General features: G+C 38.5%; 6 non-coding genes across 6 annotated transcripts; 5 read left to right on the top strand and 1 right to left on the bottom strand.

Moving 5' to 3' along the window:
• Positions 1-599: 599 nt before the first annotated feature.
• On the bottom strand, positions 600-672 carry TRNAK-UUU (transfer RNA lysine (anticodon UUU)). The gene has a single exon. It is a non-coding gene; the product is annotated as a tRNA-Lys (tRNA).
• A 9,718-nt stretch (positions 673-10,390) lies between these two features.
• Positions 10,391-10,462, top strand: TRNAQ-UUG (transfer RNA glutamine (anticodon UUG)). Its single transcript has one exon. It is a non-coding gene; the product is annotated as a tRNA-Gln (tRNA).
• Positions 10,463-10,827: 365 nt separating this feature from the next.
• Positions 10,828-10,899, top strand: TRNAE-UUC (transfer RNA glutamic acid (anticodon UUC)). Its single transcript has one exon. It is a non-coding gene; the product is annotated as a tRNA-Glu (tRNA).
• Positions 10,900-11,825: 926 nt separating this feature from the next.
• On the top strand, positions 11,826-11,897 carry TRNAE-CUC (transfer RNA glutamic acid (anticodon CUC)). Its single transcript has one exon. It is a non-coding gene; the product is annotated as a tRNA-Glu (tRNA).
• A 1,689-nt stretch (positions 11,898-13,586) lies between these two features.
• TRNAE-CUC (transfer RNA glutamic acid (anticodon CUC)) lies at positions 13,587-13,658 on the top strand. Its single transcript has one exon. It is a non-coding gene; the product is annotated as a tRNA-Glu (tRNA).
• A 6,612-nt stretch (positions 13,659-20,270) lies between these two features.
• On the top strand, positions 20,271-20,390 carry LOC145997675 (U5 spliceosomal RNA). The gene has a single exon (XR_014443071.1). It is a non-coding gene; the product is annotated as a U5 spliceosomal RNA (small nuclear RNA).

The raw sequence follows: 20,390 nt of genomic DNA, 5'->3' as shown, positions 1-20,390 counted from the left end.
AATATGAACACATAACCTAGTTAATGTATGTTACTAGCATGTGATCTTTGTTTCACCACGAAATCTTCCATACTAGTCATAAAAGAAAAAAATGCACCGGTATTGACAAAACTACCACGCAGCAGTTTGAATATGACGGAGACCTTATATTTTCTGTTATTTAATTATTTATTATTTATTGAGAAAATTTCAGATACAGCACGTAGCAATTTTACACTGAAATCAGCAACAATGAAAAGAACAAAAAATAAAATAAAAATAACAAAATAAGACAAAATATTAATATAAATAAGTCAAGATAGCTCAATTAAATATTATTTAGCAACATACGTTCTGATGGTTGATCGAAAGGCATACTCTGTGATAAATACATCAGCACTTGATGGGAGGTCGTTGTATTGAGTGGGAAGTCTGTGGAAGAGCGATCTTTTTTGAATTTCCAGTCTAGGCTTTTTTGTGTAAAATAGATTTGTGTTGCGTGTTGTAATACCTTCAATCGTAACAAATTTATAAGGATCACAGGTTCTAGTGAATAAAACAATTTTTTATATCGGAGAATGCTTATGTCAGCGAAAATCAAGAGGCAAAAAAATGTATATCGCCCGAACAGGGACTCGAACCCTGGACCGTTAGGTTAAAAGCCTAACGCTCTACCGACTGAGCTATCCGGGCGCTCAAGAACAAGGTCATTTGTCATTAGATGGTCAGTAATTTAGTCAGGATCGCCGAAACCGGAGGCCAGGGGGGGCTTATTCATCGTTGCCCCCCCTTCTATAAGGGGCCCAATGCACAACTTCCAACACGTATTGGTGTGATGGAAATTTCATAAATTATTTTTGAACTCGGTGGGAAATTACGCAGGATTCTACTCTGAAATGGACGTTCTATTCTATCTCAGTACTTATTTTTCCAAATAGACAGTTAATTAAGGAAAACGCATGGTATGTGCAAAAATAGAGGAAGAACATGGGAATACTGTAGTCCTCCTGTTCATGAGCGACTCAGTGCATCGAAAAGTAAGTAGGTAGAGTAAGGTGGGGCAAGACTGCGCAGTTTGAGTTCATAATTTTATATTCAAGCTATGAAACTACAGACACACATGAAAAATGCAATACACATTGCACTATCCTTTGCTGACTCACAGTAAATTTCCGAAAGCTGAATGAACAATATTTCTGCATGAAACAATTACAAAACCGTGACCATGCAAATGCGCAGTTTTACCCGCACCGCGGGGTAAGACTGCGATCGAGTTGGGGTAAGAATGCGCACTTTCTACACAGAGTCACATTTGTATAAAAAGAAACACAAATCACCTAAAAAAGTTATTCTATCATATGGGATACATTTCTCGTGGCATTCTCACAGTAGGCACAGTGAATCCCGTCCTTCACTTGGGTTAGGAATCGCTAACACAAATCACAAATAAAGTTTCCTGTTTCATACGAGGTGCAATTTTCATGCCACCACTCGTCACATGTGGAACACTGGATCCAATCCTCTACTGGAGGATCGCTGTACTTCTCATTACAACCTGGTCAATTGTACTCTATCTTCTGGCGTTTTCTGCTTGCTACATCTTATTCAACAACGATGTTCCGTTTCTGTTTCCTCTGAACTTTCTTCTTACTCTTCTCAGCCAAGGAGGCTTCCAAGTTGACTTTGAATGGAGATCCAGTTAACACCTGAGACTGCCTTCCCTTTCGTCGGCGGTGCTGAATATGCTCTGCACGTGGAAGTGGTGATATCTGGTTAACGGAAATGTGCCCGTATGATCCAGTATTGTTAACCCCACTTGTTGAAGGCTGCTCAAATGGAGTTGGAGCTGATACATTTGTCACAGTAGAGGGAAGAAACTCGTCCTCAGTGAAGATGTATTGATTGAATGGGCATAATTCAGTCACTTCAAAGCCCTTCATGGCATTCCCAACTGTAGCTGCCTTCCCATATTCCTTTGTAAAAATGGATGCCACTTGGAAAACTGTGATTGGGCGACCCGGATGGTTACTCATCCACTTATCACACTCAGATGAATGAAACGACTTCAGTGGACCAAAAAATGATCTAATGGCTGGGCCTTGCAAGCCACACACTTGTGGGGTAAAATTGTGCACGTGCGCAGTCTTGCCCCGTGCTGCTTTCCTGAACAAATCACGTGATGCTGCCCAGCCATTGCACAAAGCAATGGAAACTAATACACAGGTGGGCTCGGCATTAACACAGCTTCTTCTATCCATGAAAATAGTAATATTGTATACATTCACAGTGACGTAGTACTCAAAACACGAAGTACCAAAATAAATAGCAAATACCCTCAAAATCTTTTCACTTACCTCTCTGAGCGCAACGAATTTCAAATGTATCTTCACCACTGTCCACAGCTAGCTACCATCTTGGACGAAGTAACGGTGGCGCAGTGGTGCCAACTGTGTGTGATTTTCACCTCGAAAAACCGGTGCGCAGTCTTACCCGCCGCGCAGTCTTACCCCACCTTACTCTATGTGCCTTCGTTTTCCAAACGAATGTAAGCTACTTTTAACTTTCGTTTCATTGTCGGCGTCTTGTTGATGTATCGGTTACCTAACCTTATGAACTTCTGAGGATCCAGAATTTGGAATGTTTTTGGCTTTCACTTGCATTCGAAAGAAATAATAGAAAGGAATGAGAAAACGAATTGGTCGTCTTTGTTCAGGAGATACCCAACACAATTCACTGGTATATACTAGGCTAAATAGCAATGAATTATTGTGGGTGGATATTGTTGAGGTCAGGTTTATGAAAGGAGAATGGAGAGATGAAAACTGGAATACTTTTGATTATTTCAAGAAGAAATCCAAAAATGTGCGAAGTAAATTGGTTACAAACTCTTATATAAAAACTTAATTCGCTTATTAGATCTCATCAACCTATTAATTATAAACTTTATTATCATCATTATTATATCACATGTGAGACCAGTGGCGGCAATCGGGTTCCAAATTCTGGGGGGGCAAGGTGCCAAAACTGGGGGCAAAGACAGTATATTTGCCTTTGTAGATAAGGTTTAGGATAGTGCAGGTGCAAAAGTGGCTAAAAGGGGGGGCAACTGCCCCCTCGCCCCCCTAAGCGCCGCCACTGTGTGCAACACTTGTCATCAAAGTGTCCTAATCCTGTCCCTTCTCAGAGAACTAAAAGTCATTTATCAAAATACCAATAAGATAAAAATTTCGTGGAACATTAATTTTCTAAATTGAACTATTATCGAACTAGGAAGTTAAAATTAATAAAGAAACATTTTTTTTATTTGATTTAGTTTATTTTACTTCGCGTTTTGTGCCTCTTGGCTAATTTGCGAAGATGGGGATGAGTGATGATATGATGAAATTGATGAATGGACATTCACAAACAACCAAGCCCGACCGGGATTCGAACCCGGGACACTTGGCGTCGCAGCGCGATGTGCTAACCACTTTTTTTTTTTTTTTTTTTTTTTTTTTTTTTAAAAAGGAAAGCCCCTATGCGGAAGCTTCCCCCATCACACTTCATTCACTCATATCATTTCATTCATATTTCAATTTCAAGACTTTTCAGGACAGACAATCACAAACATCCATGGCCGAGCCGGGAATCGAACCCGGGACCCCTGGCGTCGTAGCGCGATGTGCTAACCACTCCGCCACAGGGGCCGCCCACCACTCGGCCACAGGGTCGGGCATAAAGAAACATATATTAGTTTTTAATTTATTATGGTATTATCCTCATTAGTAAATAAATTTTAAAAAAAACCTGTAAACGATATGCTATATTCCATGTTCCAATCAGTACCCATGGTGGATAGTTACGGCAACTATTCAGTGGGGGGAGGATTTTTAAAAATTTAGGCCCTAGGCTGTGCTTTGTGTTGGACCCTGCCGTCATTATTATTATTATTATTATTATTATTATTATTATTATTATTATTATTATTATTATCAATATTATTATCTTAATTTCCATTAATTGCTTGCTCTGTTTTAATAACGCTTTTAAACTTTAAAATATAGCTGATTAAGAATTTGACTTGATTTTAGAATTGTATGGGTTAAAATGCAGTACTGAAAATAGAGTTATGATGGAAGAAGTTATTTAAACGCTAGAAACTCCTTTCTCCTACCTTCTGTCATGAATAAACAAGTAAAGGGCTTGCAACGTTGTTTTATTTTATTATTATTACAAATTTAAGGAATTTAAATATAACCCATGGTCCTTCTCACTTCAGCGTCTCTTTTTTGTACCCCCCCGAATCTGCTATAGCCTAGGATAGCCTAGTAGCAAATTTCCCAATCAATGTGTTTGCTTTCCTTATTTCGAAACTTGAACAATTTAAAAAAATATGGACAATTTAACATGGTATGGTATTAAAATAAACATCAATTATTATCTATTCATCCATACTATTTGGGAGGGGGGGTTAATGCATTCACGGTCTTGGGGTGATGGGCACCTCTGTTTAGGGAGGAGGGGCAGATCAATTATGGTCTTCAGTAAAGCTAACAAAAAGTTACTTTCAGTAGACATGTTGTCGTAATTAAATACTTTATGGGAATTATATATAACATGGTTTGAGGGGACGAATGACATGATTTGGGGGGGTCATATGACATGACTTGGGGGGAAGCGTAATTATTCTCTCAACTTTCAAACTGGCTAAGTACTTTTCCAACCAAGCAAGAATGCTTACATGCAGTGGCGGCAATTAGGGTGTTTGGGCCTCCCTCCTCCCCATACACTTCTTAGTCCTACATTAGGTTTATTTTAATGCTAAGCCTTTCATTCAAGTGAAATTGTTTTTCCAACACAGCGCCATCGGACGACGTGGCCGAGTGCACAGTCTCGAATGGAACGCGTGAGTGAGCAGACGTCGTGCGCGCTGCTCCTGCATAAGCGGTTACTTTCCATTCACGTGGCAACTTTTGTGTCCTGTTGAATAGAACCAGTTAGTAGAATGGTGCTTCGGCGAATTAATACCCTGAAATTAAACTTTCGAAATATTGCAACTAGACCTTCGATCTTAGACTTACGTCGTTGGATTAACGACACGTTGCAGTTAACGCCAGAACAAGTAGTGAGTATAGAAATTGATTTGTATCATAAGTGTGTGTTCCTGAAATTAACTTCGCGAGTGCTTGGTGAACGTTTGATACAAAACTCAAATGGCTGTGTTAAATATCACGACGATACCGATGAATATAGTGTTGACATGACGTGGGCAGATATGGATTATGTGACGGTCCGGATACACGTTGTACCCGAGGAACTCAAAGATGACGACATACGTTCAATTTTGAGCCAATATGGCAAAATTATCGACAAAATTCTGGACGAAGTGTACACGGGAGAACATATTTATAAAGTTCGAACGGGACGAAAAATCCTGAAAATGTCATTACGTCACCCGATTCCCTCATATGTTACAATATGTGGACAACAGTTTTGGGTGACGTACCTTGGTCAGGAACGCACCTGTGCTATCTGCGATTTGGGGGGGACACGTGGCTGGGAAGTTCCCCCCACGACGTTCTGTTGGGCCTGTGAAGAATTCCATCCTGTATGCTAATGTCGCCAGATTTGGGCCCAATCAGATCGATGCCACTGAACCAGTGATGTCTGCAACCTTTACAAACCTTCTGCGCAGCACACCGAGACCGACACCAATAATTTGAATCGCGCTTCGACCTCGAACTCTCCCCAAATACAGACAGAACAGCTACCAGTTGAGCCCCTGAGTGATACCGTCGACGCAAGTGAAATGGAGGTGATAACGGAGGAGTCGACAGACCAGAACTAGAATGCAGAAGACACCCCAATACTGGAACCACTGAACGTGGATCTCGAGCGGCATGCCGACACGTCGGTCGATTCGTCCGACTGCACGCCGGTGCCAGATCAGGGGATATCCACCACCGAGATGATGGATGGTACATTGAAGATGGAAGGTGCGAACAGTGAGATGCCTATGTCCATAAATGCAGGAACTTTGAAGTCCTCACAGGCTAAGGAAGCGGAATGGCAACTTCAGCGCCGTCGCCGAGACACCTTTGAGCATCGCCAGAAGAAACGCAGTACGCCGAGATCTCCGACCGCGTCGAAGCGACCTCACCCCAAACGAAATAAGGCAAGCAAACCAGCAGTAAATACGACAGTGGACACAGGTACCGGTGAGAGTACACAGGATAATAAGTAACTTTGACAAAGTATATAGATAGTAGTAATGGTAGTAGTGTCTGTTCTATGGTGTTTATTTCTAATATCTGTAATCAATAACTTAAGTTCTGACAACTCAAGCGAGTGTTATAAAACATTCATTCAAAGCAAACATATGGAACAGGAAATAATTTACCACGTGGCTACAATAAATATCAGTAAACTTTCATCTGAACTTAAACGAAAAGCTCTCATAGACTATATACGTTCTTATAATTTAGATATCGTTTGTATTCAAGAACTAGGTATAGAAAATCTTGATGTTGGGTTTGATTATGTAGTATATAATAATAGTAATCATAACTCAACGGGAACAGCAATTATAGTTAGAAATAGTATTACAGTATCAAATGTACTATCCCATCCATCAGGTCGAATAATTTGTGCAAATGTGGGTGACGTGTGGATATGCAATATTTATGCTCCGTCTGGTAGTGACGCACGAAAAGAGAGAGAGGAATTTTTCAATACTCAAGTAGCTACAGCCCTCGGCGGAAATAGACAACATATATTGTGCACGGGAGATTGAACTGTACGTTAAGACGAGAGGATCAAACCCCTGGGTTTAATACTTCACCAAGTTTAAAAACTTTAGTGTCTGGGTTTGACCTAATAGATGTGTGGCAAAGAAAACACCCTAGCGAAAAAGGATATACATACATTAGAACAAATACGGCTAGTAGACTAAATAGGTTTTATGTAACAAAAGAATTGTTCTCGCATTCCACAAAAATAGAGGTATTTCCAAAGAGTTTCAGTGATCATTTAGGTGTCCATTTAGATATAGCTTTAAATATCCTACACGTTCGGAAAGGAAGAGGTTATTGGCGATTAAACCTTCAATTACTTCAAGATGAAGCCTTTCGTAAGGAATTTGAGGAACAATGAGGAAAATGGGAAGCATGAGTCATAAACAGACGGACTTAATACAATGGTGGGACTCCTATTTAAAACCACCAATTAAATACTTTTTCATGCAATACAGTAAAGAAAAAATGGCGGATTTTTATAAGAAGTATAACTTTTACCATGCAGTTCTGAGAGAATTAGCAAACAAACTCAAAACAGATCAAACAGTTTTGAGTGAATATAAGAAAATACAAGCGGTCGTTCTGAGAATGTACAACCAAAAAATGCAGGGATATAATTATCGAAGCAAATTAGTAATGTTCGATCCCAAAGAACAGCCTTCGCTGGCGCAAGTCCTAGGAGAAAGACGCAGAGAACAACGAAAGTTGATAACAGAAATCGACGATGAAGAAGGAGTAAAACTTAGAAATACGAAAGATATTCAAAGATATTTAGTAGATTACTTTTCCAATAAATTCAGTGACACAAGTGCTGATAAGCAACAAGATTTTTCCGTTATTGAAAACTATATACCAAGAGTAACAGAGGAAGAAAGAGAGTTCCTCCAACAGATTTTTACAAGAGAGGAAGTGGAACTAGCTGTAATGGCCGGCAAACGCAATCGCGCTGGAGGCATCGATGGCTTACCTAATGAATTATTCCAAACATTTTGGCCAGTGGTAAAGACCATGCTGACGCGATGGGTAAATGAAGTTTTCCGACAACAGCGCATGGGACCAACGAGCCTGTTAGGAGTGATGGTACTCGTGCCGAAACCAGGACGTCTCATCTCGGCAAAGAACTTTCGTCCGATAACACTCTTGTGTGTGGATTATAAATTATACACCCTACTAATCACAAAACGACTACAACAATTGGCGGAGAAATTAATAGGACCACAACAATTCATCTTTCGAGCGCATGGTGCAATCTTTGAACTGTTAAATACATTAAGAGATGTAGTGGCACTTCAACAACACAAAGTTGGATCAAAAGCAGCAATTTTGGCCTTGGACTGTGCAAACGCGTTCGACACAATCAATCACGATTATTTCTTTACATTGTTAAGAAAAGTAGGATTAGGAGAAAAAGTTGTATCATCTATTCAGTTGCTTTACACAAATGCAAGAGTACGCCTTAATGTTAACGGGACACTGTCAACGTCTTTTCCACTGAAACGATCATTAAGACAAGGGTGTCCATTATCACTCTTTGCATTTGGCTCAGCAATTACACCCATTGTACGGTGGATGCAAGAACAGGTGCGGGGAGTGTAAGTCTACATAAAATCGTTTAGAACATTCGCGTATGCAGATGACGTAACTGTTCTTATAAATGATGAGAACGACTTGCAGAAGTTACAGGCTATCTTAAAAACAATGCAAGAATTAACAGGGTTAAAAGTAAACGATAAAAAGTCCAACATTTTGCAGCTAGGAAAAACCCCAATAAACTGCTCTCAAGATTCACCTTATGATATTGCGAATGAAGTGACAATCTTGGGGGTAGTGTTTTGTTCAACGATACAAGAAATGAAAAATAGAACATATAGTGTAGTGATATCAAGACTCAGACATACAGTGTTTAGCGATAAGCGAAGGAATATATCCATAATCTCTAGAGTGAGTTATAGCAAAGTGTTTCTTCTTTCAAAAGTATGGTATGTTGTATTACCACTTCCACCAGCAAGTGCAGCAGAAATACGACGGCTGGTCACACAGTTCATATGGCAGTCCCATGTACTTAGAGTGGCCTATACCACTTTGTGTTTACCATTAAGAACAGGTGGACTAAATCTAATGAATATTGAAATACAAGCACTGGATCTCCTCAATCACAGAAATATTCAACTAGCGCTAAAAGATACGCCAAACTTGACCGGAAATATACTCCATGCCTACTTAAGAGACATCGAACTTACAGCACCTGTATTACTGCCAAAATTTGACAGTGATACAAGTTACTTCCGATCAACGGCATTACCGAAGCAATTACAGTGCAATTATTGTATCGTCAACAGTGCGAGAGGCTTAAGGTCATACCCAGAATAGTGAACCAGCAACCTAATATTAACTGGTCGAATGTATGGCGCAACTTAACAGCAAAACATATTCCAGCCTCAGTGCGCTCGATATGGTACTTGGTGATACATGATACAATATTAACTAGAGAAAGAGAATATCGGATTAATCTAGACGCAGAACCTAATTGCATAAGTTGTGTTCAAGAAGATATCCTTAGACATAGATTAACAACTTGTACTAAAATGACAGATAATTGGAAATTCCTCTGCCGCTGTCACGGCAGTATATGTTGGAAACCTCCTGCACATTTTACAGTGGAACATCTCCTCTTCCCAGATTTTATGCTTTTCCCGTTAAGAAAATTACAAGCAATACAGTGGCTATTAGCACACTACATCTATTATGCATGTACACCAAAAGGCATCATGTGTAAACAAACATTGTGCGAATACTTCCAATCAGTTTACTTACAAATTGAGGCCGATGCCCGTACATATTTATATGCAAACTATTTAAGAAATGTATTATTTATAGGAATGTAAAAAAATGGAAAGTTAGGTAAAAATGTAAGCAAAAACAGAGGTATTAATGCAAAATTGTAGATTGTGAACAACAAATAGATGAAACTCTGTAATCGTTTGTGAAATAAAAAAATAACAAAAAGTGGCTAGGATACCTGGCTCTCACCCAGGAGGTGAGTATCAGCTTGGGTTAACCAAACACAATATCCACGTTTTCCGTTGAAAGGATCAACATTTACGCTACGAAGCTACGGAAATGATTGTTCCACACGCTTAGTTTTGACTCGTGTGTAAGGGGTGCCACTTGTTTTGTTTGAGCCTAAAATCTGGAAAGGAATTCAAGGAGACTGGTTGTCTGGAAGAACGAAATATTTCCTAATTATCAAACAGGAGGCCCGGGTTCGATTCCCGGTGTCGGAAAGATTCCTTTAAATCATCCACAGCGAGAGAAAGATGAGAGTGACTTGATCAACCAATATCTATGTGCGTGAACTAATCTTCTTCGTTCCGGGGTAACACGCATGATGACGTTGTCAAGTCACTAGCAACCTGTAGGTTTTGATCAATTTATCATTGATGGGAAGGAGTACTCTAACAGCCAGCATCTTCTTTGTATATTTCCCTGCGTTATACTGCTGACGAATAGCATCATACATACGTAGTGGAAGTTCCGTGCATAAAGAAGAAGTGGCAACATTGATTCTTAAGTAGGTTCGCATGAAGAATTTTTGCACATATCCTGTAAGGAGATCATTTTGCAAGTGAGAAACTGTGGGTTCCATGGTGTAACGGTTAGCACTCTGGACTTTGAATCCAGCGATCCGAGTTCAAATCTCGGTGGAACCTTTACGTGTGATATTTTGAATACTTTCTCTATTTTTGGCAACTGCAGTTGTGTTTATATTTAGGAACATATACTTTGCAGATGCCAGACGACGAATTTGAAATGACGATCGCCAAATTTTTTGAAGGAAAAATTATTGAGTACCAGCTTGGGTTAAATCAAAAACAATATCCACGTTTTCCGTAGAATGGATCAACATGTGTAGAATTATTCCAGATTTACGCTACGACGCTACGGAAATGATTGTTCTACACGCTTAGTTTTGACTCGTGTGTGAGAAGTGGCACTTGTTTTGTTTGAGTCTAAAATCTGGAAAGGAATTCAAGGAGACTGGTTGTCTGGAAGAACGAAATATTTCCTAATTATCTCCGGCATGGTCTAGTGGCTAGGATACCTGGCTTTCACCCAGGAGGCCCGGGTTCGATTCCCGGTGTCGGAAAGATTCTTTTAAATCGTCCACAGCGAAAGAAAGATGGGAGTGACTTGAGCAACCAATATCTATGTGCGTGAACTAACCTTCTTCGTACCGGGGTAACACGCATGATGATGTTGTCAAATCACTAGCGACCTGTAGGTTTTGATCAATTTATCGTTGATGGGAAGGAGTACTCTAACAAGATTTACGACTTAATGTGTACCTTGGAGCTGCGTAAAATCTACAATATATTTTATTAGATGCTACAGTATTCCTTGCACCTTTATTAGATATAAACAGGTAACTCAACTAGGTGTATTTGATGACCATCTCGTGTTTGCTTTTATTATCTCATCTAATCGTTACACTCCAACATGTGAACAGTTTACGTATTAAAATGTTTCTTGAAGATTAAATAAATTCCCCCTTGGAAATTATTTTTATGTCAATCATATTTACGAACACGTGTTTCACATGAAATGAAGGGTTGTTCGTCCATCTTTGTCTACGAAGCAAAGCAATGCTGTCACTTCGATTCTCAAGACACTTGATCTACTATAACTTAACACTAACTAGAAATGTATTGTTTTTAGACATGGAATTACAGAAGAGGCTTTCGAGATTTTAGGATAGTCTGGATATCGTTAGTAATTCTGGAATTTCTAATGTAATTAACTGGCAAATAAGAGTTAAATGTTAAACTTTTATAGGAAAACATAATTGTGCATCCAAGCTGACATGCAAGAAGAAAGTAACCGTTTCGTTCCTTTGGCAATGAAACATGAATTCATAATCAATCAATTCCAAATTGTGAAATATCCTGTTGCCACTCAGACTGCTGAGAATTGGTAGAATCAGGTGTCGATACGATTAATGTTGCCAAACTAGATGGTCTAAAAAGTCGAAATCTAACCTGATAATTTCGGTGTTTGAATGTAACACGTGTGGCCTCCGGCATGATCTAGTGGTTAGGATACCTGGCTCTCACCCAGGAGGCCCGGGTTCGATTCCCGGTGCCGGAAAGGTGCAGTTTTTTATCATTGTCACCTGGACGATACTTACCTATCGTAAATGAATAGCTGCACATCTTGAATTTGAATGAGGATATAACGTTTCGTATCCTTTAACTTTCAAAAATTATTATTTTTCATATTAACCCAGGAATAACTTCACGGGTGAAAGTGTTCCTAATGCGTCCATAGTTCCTATTGCAATGCATGGGCGTCGGGAAGGGGTAGCAAAGGCGGGCCGTTGCACTCATGTCCATATCTTGTGTTAACATTCCACGTTCAAATTTAAATCACTACTGATCATTCTCACCGTTAATCGACGATCTGATAGCACAAGAGACTTCACTCTTTCCACATTGACATCCGTTCTTGAGGTTGAATGTCTTCCCGCACGAGGTTCTTCTTTCACTTGTTCTCGGCCTTCTAAAAAGGACTTCTGCCATCTCAACACTTGTGCCCTAGATAGTGCATGTTCTCCATAAGCCCTTTGGAACTATTCGTAAGTCACAGTAGCGGATTCGCCAAGCTTAACACAAAATTTGATGGCACAACTTTGGTCAAACCTTTGCCAGTCTATTTTCGTAACGCACCTCACAAACAAAACTTCACGTCAGACGCTCTCAACAATCGTGTAGCAACTGCAGCAAGTTGAAACTTGTACTGAGTCAACGGCAAGCGTTCACCTACCTGCCGTGTGAAGGTGGGGGCAGCAGCGTTGCCGGTTCGTGCACAGTGTTGCCAGTCTCATTACTTTCGTAACAGACCACGTATCTCATCTAATCATTACACTCCAACATGTGAACAGTTTACGTATTAAAATGTTTCTTGAAGATTAAAAAAATTCCCTCTTGGTAATTCATTTTATGTCAATCATATTTACGAACACGTGTTTCACAGCAAATGTCCATCTTTGTCTACGAATCAAAGCAATGCTGTCACTTCGATTCTCAAGACACATGATCAACTATAACTTAACACTAACGAGAAATGTATTGTTTTTTGACATGGAATTACAGAAGAGGCTTTCGAGATTTTTGGGATAGTCTGGATATCGTTAGTAATTCTGGAATTTCTAACGTAATTAACTGGCAAATAACAGTTAAATGTTTAGGAATATTTAAAACAACCTTGGCGGATTTTGTTTTCGTTGCTTTTCATATTTCCCTTACTTCGTACCCAATTTCGAAAAGCTTAAATTCGTGCTGATTAAGAACGACATAAATCAATTGATTGCTTCACTTTGAGCGACAGTGCATTTCAAACTTAAAATGTTCTTAACTCTCGTGAGTTTATAGTTACAGTAGTTTCTTTGTCAGTGAATCCAGTGACATGAGATGAAATAACGCTGGCGTAACTTGGAAAATGTGATAACCGTAATTTGACTGACGATTGATATTTACGAATTTGTAATGAACGTATACGAAACACAATTCAATTTCCGCATGTTTTCAACTTGTATAGGAAAATATAATTGTTCATCCAAGCTGACAAGCAAGAAGAAAGTAACCGTTTCGTTCCTTTGGCAATGAAACATGAATTCATAATCAATCAATTCCAAATTGTGAAATATCCTGTTGCCACTCAGACTGCTGAGAATTCGTAGAATCAGGTGTCGATACGATTAATGTTGCCAAACTAGATGGTCTAAAAAGACGAAATCTAACCTGATAGTTTTGGTTGTTGAATGTAACGTGCGTGGCCTCCGGCATGGTCTAGTGGCTAGGATACCTGGCTCTCACCCAGGAGGCCCGGGTTCGATTCCCGGTGCCGGAAAGATGCAGTTTTTATCCTTTGTCACTTGGAGGATACTTACCTAACGTAAATAGATAGCCGCACATCTTGAATTTGAATGAGGACATAACGTCTCGTATCCTTTAACTTGCAAAAATTAATATTTTTCATATTAACCCAGGAATAACTTCACGGGTGAAAGTGTTCCTAATGCGTCCATAGTTCCTATTGCAATGCATGGGCGTCGGGAAGGGGTAGCAAAGGGGGGCCGTGGAACTCATGTCCATATCTTGTGTTAACATTCCACGTTCAAATTTAAATCACTACTGATCATTCTCACCGTTAATCGACGATCTGACAGCACAAGAGACTTCACTCTTTCCACATTGACATCCGTTTTTGAGGTTGAAGGTCTTCCCGCACGAGCTTCTTCTTTCACTTGTTCTCGGCCTTCTAAAATGGACTTGTGCCCAGTGGCGGATTAGCAAATAGGCCCACTAGGCACGTGCCTAGGGGCGGCAACTCTTGGGGGCGGCAAATCTTTTTTCCAGAATATCAAGAATAATAAAAAATGTCTTACGTACGCAGTGACAATTTAGACTTATGAAACCAATGTCTCAAATCAACGGTTTGCAACGCTTTCGCTTCATTCGAAAGAAACCTTGATGTATCGGATTTATGTGTTATCAACAAATGTTTCGTCTGCTCTGCAGTGGCGTCTCCTGACCCTGAAATTAAGGCGTTGGCAAAGAAGGAATGTTAACCCCTCCCCCTCTCATTTCTGTGAACCAATATTACAAATTTTCTCCGTACCTTTTTGGTGTAAATTTAATATATTTGAAGGGTAAGGAGAAGCAAGGGACTGTTTAAACGAGAAAATTAATGTTCAATACTTCGCCATACAATTAGTTTTTAAAACACTAGTTTGCAACCAGAGGGATTGGTGGAACTCCCATCACCCCTACAAAAAACACCGTGGACATAAGAATGACCCGTTCATTGCAAAATCGCTAAAATGCACATCCCCTTACCCTTCATTTATCTTTCCAAAAAGTAAATTTTGAAAAATCAACTGCTCATTACTTATAGTTACTTGAATTCCAGCTCTATTCTTCTTTCTTTAGAGAGAAATGCGCTGATCATCGCCTCATAAAATTTGGATTTATCTCCTTCTCGCAGCTTAGAAAGTAATTCTTCCTGGATGGAGATAAGACTTAAATTCGTCATCAGGTTCTGAGTTGGAATAGATCGGCAGAATGTGTGGATCCTCTTCAGTGATGAGACCGATCTCTCGACAGATGACGTCGTGGAAGGAATTGTTGAGATCAACACTGCTAATTTATATATTTCCGCAAACCCTCCCACTAGATTCGTGTCCAGTAGATAATTTACAATCTCAATTGGTGTTTTCTCTGATCCTTCAGTGGAAGCATACCAAACATAAAGTTCATTCTGTAGTTTGGTTAAATTAAACAGCCTGCCATAAATTTCCTGCAATTTATGTACTTGATGGTGAGGAAAGTTTTCTCTTTTATTGAAGTTGCCCCGTTTTGTGAGATTTAGTAAATCAAAATATTGCAATTTTTCAAATGATGCGAATCTAATTGTTATCTGGTTGCTGATATTATCAATGATTTCAAAGTAAAGCCTCCGGCAGTGGTCTTTCTGTGATTCGTTGATCAGTCGCCTCATTTTCATTTCAACAACCTCTTCCTCTTCTACTGCACCGTTATAGAATTCCATAGTGTTTCGAAATTCTCACTTTCCTCTTTCAGCTGTTGTTGAAATTCAGTTATTTTATTACTGCAATACAAAATATCAACATTTTTTAGACTGCAATATACTGAATAATACGTCTGAAAAGGCAAGCAAGTTGGATAAAGCCTTTTTTTAAAAAATATATTTTCGAAATCCTTCAGGAAGCTAGAAAATTCTCTTGAAGTCATTGCAGTCAAATGATCGAAGTCTCCACTTTCACTAACATGTTCAAAAAACATAAGCAGTGCTTCTCTGTTGTCATTGACTGTCCACACTAGCCTAGAAGTAAAATTCCATCTGGTAGGAGCAAATGACGGGAGCTTTCTGGACATGAAAGCAGAAAGTTCGTGTAACCTCTTTGGAGAATGTGAGAAAAACGTAGACAGTGATTTAAGACCACAAAATAACACCTTAAGCTCTTTGTTACATTCTAACGATTGTTGCAGTACCAAGTTCATGACATGAACATAACAATGCGTAAAAGAAGCTTTCGGATAATTTTCCAAAACTTTACTTTGAAGGCCATTCAAATGACCACTCATTACAGGATATCCATCGAATGTCTGGGCAATTAATTTATCCCCACACTTATATTTATCCATTATTTCAGTCACGTGACTAAAAAGAGCTCCTGCAGTTTTATCAGCGCTCATGCCATGAAATCCAAGAAATCTTTCAATGACTTTTTTCTGTGAGACCGAAAAAAAAGTAGCACTGTTGACACCTGAGATTTTTTGCTAATGTCTGATGTTTCATCGACCATGATAGCCACAAAGTCTGTGTTTTGAATTTCATTGTAGATTTCATCTCATAGAACATCCGAAACTGAATTTATAAAATCATTTTGAATGCCTGCAGAAATTCCGCGAAAAACTGTAGAATTTAATAAAGGTTATTTTAATGAAGGATCAAACTCGGCACTTGCGATAAGGAATTCCATGTAATTGCCCTTATTTAGAGATGCTGCATTTTCCTCATGGCCTCGGAATGGCAGTTGTTGCTTCGCTAAATAGAAGACTGCGTTAATCAACCTCTTTAATATTTCCCTGTTCTTTTTTACTTTTTCATTGTGTAACTCTATTTCAGCTTTTCGTTGAGTATCCAAAAGAACGTCAATTCTAGTAGGGGTGGCAACAAAACTACTAAATTTAAAGAAACTATAAAGATGCAATTCAGACTCGCTGCGTATTCTCACTGCAGTGTTGAGATGATTCAAATCCGCATACCCTTGGTAATTCCCAACACCTTTTTTAGTCTAGAATAATAAACATGACGAACAGTAAAATTTATTCACCACATCATACCCGCAAAGCCAGTCTGAAATTTCGTAGAGTTCTTTTCGAAAACGTCTCTCAAAACCTTTTCCAGCACCACTTTTTCCTTTAACACATGTTGACATCGTGAGATTCGGACATGGGCGACCATTGTCAATCACTTGTTTCTTCTCTGAATACGAAAGCGAAGTAAATGAATTATTTTAATACTTTTGCACAACACTTTCACTATTCTCCATCTTAAAATAATCACATCACTTCACACCACACGTTTAAACAATAATGCACAACAATCACGAGCAAAACAACGCTGAACGCGGGTTGAATGAAAGTCAAACCGTTGGGAACAAATACAACGCCTTGAGAAGCTAACCATGGTGCTGGGTGGCAGGGTGCGCATGCGCGGTCATCCTATGTTTTGGCAGTAGTAAGACGTTGGATTTCTTCTCCAACGTCCTGGCAGTCCGGGACCGATCTGTCTGCCTGACAACCACTCGCGCTGCGCCGCGTTCGAAAACTACCGGGCGCTCGAGACTGACAATTGAAAAAACCAGCTCAAAATCGTAATTTATAAAAGTACAGATACTTTCTTCTTTATTTCATTTTCCTTTGGCCGTTGAGACACGACTTACACACCCAGAGAAATCGCCACTGCTGCTCTGCCTCCTTCAGGCGCCAATCAATTTGTTTTTAACCCTTGCTGTAGCATTTATCGCTTACAATGACAATGCAATCTGCCCAGCCTTTGTTGGTTTGTTTTTGTAAATACATACCCCTCGATCTTCACTAAGCGTTTGTTAATGGCCAGGCAGGAAAGAAGACTGATTGTTTGAAACTCGCATCTGTAACAATGCCAGTCTTAAAAAAATAAAAAATAAACACATAAACACTGCTGATAAGTGAGTGAGTGAGTGCAGCTTTCGCGTGGACCGCAACTAGTTTCTGTCTTACTGTATTCTCTGGCTGGTGCATTCAGTTTGTTGCTAGTGCGTTTGCGATTTTTTTTTTGTGCAGCAGGCAGCATGAAGCGACCAAAGTTAAGTGGGGCGGCTTATCGTAAACTTGCAAACGAAAAGCGTGAAAGAGAAGCAAACTTACAGTAAAAGCTTGGTACAGTGGACACGTTTTTTAGGCGAAAGGAACAAGTGATTTCCGACAGCAGTTCAAAAATTGAAGTGGAAACGGCTACATCCAGTGAACTCTGTGAAACGCAAAATGTCGAAAATATTGTGGGTTTAGTGGAGGAAGAAAGTGCACTTGAGGTAGTGTCCCCTCAGTTCGTAGGAGTTCCTGATTGTGACAGTGAGAGTGCAAATTTCGTTAGTTACTTATGAGCGATTAGGTAGTCGTAGTATATTAATTAATAGGGGAATAATTAATTATATTCCTAGACTATCTTTATGATGATTTATATTAAGAATTACTAATATGGCTGCTCCACCCTCTATTAATTTATTGGGAGAGATTAGTCTATTAAATAGAATTATTGGGTGATCATACTTTAGTTTCATAGGGGTTGCATTGCTCTCTTTTTTATATTCCTATACCCAGCCTGGAGTGTACTATTCTGGTGTATTTTCTTGATGTAGAAGTAATATTCGTGAATATTTACTACTATTTTGTCATTTATTTCCATTAAATTTTCTAATTATTTTCTGTTCTCCAATATTTCATTGAATTTAAATTATTTAAGTAGTTTAAGTAGAATAATAAGTTGTGGAATTAGTGGTAACTATTAGGTTCTTAAATCAATGGTTTTTAATTTTTTCTATTACAAGCATAATGTCAATTATATTATTAATTAGTAGAGTAATTTTATTGTTATTAGGAATAATATTTTAATTAAGGATGTTACAATTTTTATTGAGTGAAGTATTGTTAATTTAAATAGTTCTAATATTATTATAACAATGTTGTTTGACTGAATATCTTTAATTTTTATAGGATTAGTTATATATATTTCTTATATAGTTATTAATTATAGAGGTTCTTATATAGAAGGAGATTATAATATAAATCGATTTATTATTTTAGTTTTATTATTTGTTGGATCTATGATGTTTTTAATTGTTTCTCCTAATATTATTATTTTTAATTTTTAGGATGGGATGGTTTAGGATTAGTTTCTTACTGTCTAGTAATTTATTATCAGAACGTTCGTTCCTATTCTGCGGGAATACTAACTGCCCTATCCAACCGAATTGGGGATGTATTTATTTTATTATCTATTGCTTGAATATTAAACTACGGTAGCTGGAATTATATTTATTATTTATGATTAATTTCTGATTTTGATATAATATTAATTACTAGATTTATTATTATTGCTGGAATAACAAAGAGTGCACAAATCCCATTTTCTGCATGATTACCGGCAGCCATGGCGGTACCAACCCCAGTTTCTGCATTGGTTCACTCTTCTACTGTGGTTACTGCTGGGGTTTATTTATTAATTCGTTTTGGGGATATATTAATATATACTGTTCTTGGTAGGGTGCTCTTATTATTATCTGGGTTAACAATATTTATAGCTGGGGTTGGTGCTAATTTTGAGTATGATTTGAGGAAAATTATTGCTTTGTCTACATTAAGACAGCTCGGGTTAATAATATTAACATTATCTACGGGGTTAAGGGAGTTATCATTTTTCCATTTATTGACGCACGCTATATTTAAATCTTTGTTACTTTCATGTGCTGGTGTGGTTATCCATATTATAGGAGATATTCAGGACATCCGTTGTATGGGGGGCTTAATTAATAAAATGACAATAACTATTTCTTATATAATAATTTCTAGCCTTGTTCTATATGGTATACCTTTTTTGGCTGGATTTTATTCCAAGGATTTAATTTTGGAAATATTAAGCATATCTTCTTTTAATTTAGTAATATTTATTTTATTATGGATTTCTACCTTCATAACTATAGCCTATAGTTTTCGGTTGAATTATTATTTAGTTGGCAAGTCTTATAGAGGTGCTTCATTTCAATTCTTTTCACATGATGGAGGCTGGGGTATATTTAAGGGTATACCTAGGTTTATTATTACTATCCATTGTTGGTGGTTCTGGTTTAAGTAATTTTCACGGAACTATCTTGTTCTATATTAATGGCTATTGCCCAATCTATAGTAAATTTCGAGATTCCATCACTACATATATACGTGCAAGAATCGCATGACATGAAAGTGACCCATCACAACCGAAATAACTGCGGTAATTTTCTTTCTTGCTTCGGTTTGGTTTCTTTACGAAACATTATTAAGCATGCCTGTGGGAGAAACCCGAAAGTAAAATCGTCTTGTATATGAGAACAGGTAAACTGAAAATTCTACGTGAAATGGAATTTGTTGCCAAGTCCCTACTAGTTGAAATGGTGTCCGAGAGATGGCAGAATTTGCTGTCGGTTTATCATTTGTGTACGTTGGATGTGCACATGGCGCAAATTAGAAATCGGCACGGATTTATATCCTTGTTCTCTCGTTTTAAGAAACGAAAATCACACAAAACCAGGCTTTATGTTTCGGCAAATAAAACAGCAATTTCCTTCGGAACCTACACGCTCCCATGAGCAGTGAATTGAACTGCAACATATGCTAGGAAAAATTGGTGGCCTGGAAACAACTCTGGTTTCCCTTCATACGCAAAAAATCTTTCGCCTTTTACTAAAGATTTCCGTGGAGGGGAACAACAAACGAGTCTAATACTATTTTTTCTAGAGGCTTGGTACAAATTGAGCCC

This window comes from Lepisma saccharinum, chromosome 13 (assembly GCF_977018435.1).
Source record: "Lepisma saccharinum chromosome 13, izLepSacc3.1, whole genome shotgun sequence".
Lineage (NCBI taxonomy): Eukaryota > Metazoa > Arthropoda > Insecta > Zygentoma > Lepismatidae > Lepisma > Lepisma saccharinum.
This window is presented reverse-complemented; position numbering and strand designations above follow the sequence as displayed.